A 5140-nucleotide genomic window follows, 5' to 3' on the forward strand; every position below is an offset into this window, starting at 1 on the left:
ATCTAAAATCATTCTATTTTTCAAGGCAAATAGTAATCTGTTTGCTCAGCTAAGCAGATATATACCTGAAGAATTATAGGTCAGCATCCACTATACAAGAGCATATAATTAGGATTTCTGTTTATTTAGTGCATTATTATCTTAAATAGCATCACAATTTTTACACATAACAGGCAATACCATACAGAATCAATGAGCCACAGTCTCTAGGATCATAATTAAGAAACGGAAATCTGCTCAAGAGACTGCAGTTTTTATGACTTATGGTAAATTAATATGTCAGTATTTATTCTCAAAATGCAAAAAGAAAGGGTTGAGGTAAGAATGGGCAGGAAGAGGGAATTCTGATTTTGTCAGAAGTCTTTCATATTGATTCCGATTTACCAACAATGTAAGCCAAAGTTATATTTACAGCTACCAATGATTCACTCTTTATTGACTTAACTTGAATATTCTTTTTTATATTGTGATACTGACATTATAAAAACCACAGAACTGTCATTTTAAGTTTGGATTTAAATCTGTCCCAATTTCACAATTATGTTTTTACAAAATCCATATTTAAAGTGTTTTCATTAATATTTTATTTCTTGGCTTCTATGACAGAATATATCTGTTCTCTAAAAGCTAGAGTATATGCAGTTTGTGTTTCATCAGAAAAATTAAATGTGATAATTTATGTGACTCGATATATTACTACTGTGTTTTAGAACATCAGGAAACCTTTATTTCAAACCTTTTATATCCAGCATCTTTTCTCCTTGAGGGAAAATATAATTTTTTATAAGGATGTTGGTATAATATGAAATACTTTGAGGAGCAGTAGCTCATACTCTAATATCTAAATGTTTGCCCTTTAAGAAAGATTTTGCTTTTCCTTAAGATTTGTCTAAAATGATGATTCTTGCTTGGCCTAATGTCTCCAGATTGAATCCCTGCCCAACTCTACCATTCAGATAGTTCAGCCTGTAGATTTCCCATCCTTCAATGCAATATTAGCCAGAGGTATTGTTTAAACCTGATTCAGATTACGTCACTCCTCTGCTCAAAACACCAGTAACTTCTCATCTCAATCATAATAAAGGCCAAAGTCTTTAGAATGCCCTACCAAGACCACTGGAGTCTTGTTGCTCACAACCCCTTGCTGACCTCAACTCCTACCTCTCTCCCCCAGCACCTTGTTCCTTGAATATGCCTCTTCCACTCTCATCTCAGGACCTTTGCACTCACCACTGCCTCTACCTGCCTGGAATGCTCTTTGCCCATATATCTGCAGTTTTCCCTCATTTCCTTCAGGCTTCTGCTCAAATGATATCTTCCCATGAAGGTTTTCCCTGGCTACCATATAAACTAGCAACACTCTCTGCCAGCCCTATATTCTCCTTCACTGCTTTATTTTTCTCCATAGCACTTATTACTAAATGATCCCATAATATATTTACCTATTATTTATTATCTTCCTCCCCCATTAGAACATAAACTCCTCCAAAGCAAGGACTTTTTGTCTATTTTGCTCACTACTGTGACTTCAGTACCTATAGGAATACCTGGACACAGTTGGAACTCGATAAATATTTGTTAGATGAATGAATTCATTGTTGTAAATAGAAACACTTATTAATACTTATGAAACTCCAACCTACAGATGTAGCATGACATTTCTCTCTGAAATCAGTTCCCTACAAATTATATCTACATTAAGTATAACCCATTTATCTGTCATTAAAGAATTAAAGCATTTTAAACACAATAAAAGAGTAGAAATGGAGGACGACTTGTCATATGTCTAAACATTTAAGAGTTATTAAACAAGCTAAAAATGTTAATATACCTTTCTAGCTTGATAATATGCCTTATTAATGACAAACGCTTCAGGCCAAAATTTTCAGCTATTATTTGGAAATAATTGTTTGAAAATTCATTTCTATATCTTTTTGTTCTTGGTTTTGTGTGTGTGTGTGTGTGTGTGTGTGTGTGTGTGAAAGAGAGAGAGAGAGAGAAAGAGAGAGAGAGAGAGAGAGAGAGAGAGAGAAGGGGAAAGAGAGAGGGAGGGAGACAGAGAGGCAGAGAGAGAGACTGTATGTTGCCAAGAACTGAGTCCTCCTCACAGTGAATGTTTGAGGTACAGACTTTTTAAATATGTTCTGATCATCTCATCCATGAAAGCAGTAGCCAACTTCGTCCTAACAGAACCAAATTTGAGTGCCTTTTCATGTTGGCCCAACAGCCCTAGCTATTATTCACTGTGCAAAGAAACTGAACTGGGAAGTGATACCAAAAGTGCTTTCAGTGTAATCCAGCAGCTTTCCATGCTCTTCTGCCATAATAAAAAATGCAAAATGGTTGAGAGAAACCAATACGTAAGTGAAAAAGAATGCAAGAGGGATTTAATTCACGTGAGAGTTATTAGTCCCTTTGGGAAATAACGAAGTGCAGACAACGTGCCCTACCCCCAAAGGACCACATAATCCAGATGCAAAAAGAAGATATAAAGATATGAATAATTCACTCAACAATATAATTCCAGGACAACTTATAAATAAGGCATAGCAGTGTGATTAGAGCTGTACTTACGAGTCTTGAAATAAATGTGAAAAGTAGAACTTGCCTCAGCTTTAACAAGGAAGACAATAATAATAATAATAGTTATCATTATTTTGTATCATTTATTTTGTGCCAGGCATTGTTCTAAGTGCTTTTCATATATGAACACATTTAATTCTAGAAACAATAGTGAGAAAGGTACCATTATTATCCTCAATTTATAGGTCAGGAAAATAAGCCACTTAAAGTTCAAGTCACTTGCCCATGGTGGTAGAGTTGGGATTTGAATTCAAGCAGTGTGGCTCTGGAGTTCCTGCTGTTAACTACTACTCAGTGTTGCCTTTGCCCTAAACAATATAAACATAATTAAAATAATAGTGCCTTAGTTGTATAAAGTGATTTATGGTGCACAAAATGTCACTCTATATTCATTCCCTTATTGCAGACTTTTACAACTACTCTGAGAATTACACATGACCATGTTATTCCTGTGTTACAGTTACGAAGTTTTGAATTTTTAGATAAGCAAAGGCAAGAAAAAATATTCCACACGTGAGGCAAAATAAAAGATGTATGGGATTAATAAAGTAATGGGGTCTCTGTCCCTGATCTCCTAAGGGCATTATTTGAACAGAGCACAGGCACAGTTCCCAACCACAATCAATAATTTTCAGAGCTGGTCCCTTATAAACTCTCAACTAGAAAATGCTGTCTCTCAGGTGTCTCACACAGGTGCACACATTTCCCTAAATTTACAAGGGCACTGCCCTGTGAATAGAACTGTTCTTCTTGTTTAACAAAATATTTAAATTCTCAGTCTGAAGGAGGATTCCCCAAAGCAGTGTTTATAGTTTATACTTTCAACCAGAATGTACTCACCTGAAGAAAAGAGAATGTCTGTCCCCAAAATAAATTCTATTGTCTAACCTAGATTAGCTGAGCTGATTGAAGCTTCAATATGGGAATTTTCAAATTGCAGCAGTTATGTGTCATTATTCAATGGCAATAACTAACATTGATGTCATGCTTTCTCTGAGCCAGGCTCTATGCTAAGCATTTTAAATGCATATTCTCCTTTCAGTCAGCAGGACAATGTGAGAAAAGAAACATTAGTTGTTCCTGCTTAGTAGATAAAGAAATCAAGTTTCAGAGAAGTAATTTCCCTGAGGTCACCCACTTAGTAAACATTATGGGCACTGAGACCCAAATCTTTCTGACTAATAGCCCATGCTATCCTATTATCTGAGGTTGTTTGCTGTACATCATAATGGAAACACTAACCACAGAAGTTACAAATTCAAAAATTAAAAAAAAATAATAACAATGAGCTCTTCTTGTAGTAACTAGAAAGAGGAAACTTTCTGTGTGGGAGTCACTTCTGCTCCTTATGCAGCTATGTTTAGTTAAACCATGTGAAAGGTCCATTTTTTAAGGTCACAAATAGATATAGGTAATGACATATAATTCAACATTAATAGGCGTGGAATAAGGGGGCCTGAGTTCTAGGTCAAAGATTGCAATGTTACATTCAGCTGGGGATTATAAACATGTATTAAAATGACTAGCCCCAAAGTCTGGAGTGAAGAAAGTATTTCTGGTATGAACCTATGTTACCTTTGGCCCCAATGTTTAACTCCTTCTTTATGAAATAACCTAAATTTGCATTGGGAGATCTGTTCTTCCATTGGATACAGTCTGGTGGGACAGTTCATTAAGATGTTTTTTCTCTCTTCCCAGAGAAGGGTGGTACATGATTCAAGCCAGACCAATCACACATTTGAAAGCACTGGAGTTGATTCATGCCCCCCCCAAACAAAACCTGTCTATGCGTTTTTGCAGTTGTTACTTTAGTTCCTGTCCTTTAAAGCTTGATTCCTAAACTCTCCTTCCATTGCTTAAACTCTCTCATATTCAAAACAATATTTTTTCTGATTGACTAGATGTTAATTCTAGTTAATTCTGTTTAATTCCATTAAATTATATTAAATCTGCTTAATTCTAGTTAATTCTGATTAACTAGCATCAATTTCCAATGTTTGGAACCAAAGAACCTCAAAAGATTCATTTTAGCAAGACATAGCTTGTGGACCAAGGGTAGTGGATGAGACTGAAGTTTATGGTAAGGATAAAAATCAGGGTAACAAAGAGTAGGTGGGTAGAGGAGTTAGATAAATTTATGATACAAGCAGGTTCGAGATCATTTGGGACAGGCTAGGGGATGACTTTATAGGTGGATGTTAGTTATTATCAATATTCTTGTTTTTGTGTTGGATGATGGGTTCTTGGATGCTTATTTTAAAATAAGTAAATACATACATGCATAAGTAAATACAACATAAATATTGAGTTGGCCAAAAAGTGCTTTCGGTTTTTAAGTAAAAGTAAAGCACACATTTTTCATTTTCACCAAGAACTTTATTGAATAACATATTCACCCTTTTGTTCCACTACCTTCTGCCATCTTTCAGGCAACTTCATAATTCCATCTTCCCAAAACTTTTTATCTTTTTGAGCAAGGAACTGTTCCATGTGCCTTTTACAGTCTTCCAGGGAATTGAAATTTTTTCTATTAAGACAATTTTGTAAAGACCAAAAT

The sequence above is a fragment of the Monodon monoceros genome, unplaced genomic scaffold (assembly GCF_005190385.1).
Source record: "Monodon monoceros isolate NGI ecotype Baffin Bay Population unplaced genomic scaffold, NGI_Narwhal_1 Super_Scaffold_11, whole genome shotgun sequence".
Taxonomy (NCBI): domain Eukaryota; kingdom Metazoa; phylum Chordata; class Mammalia; order Artiodactyla; family Monodontidae; genus Monodon; species Monodon monoceros.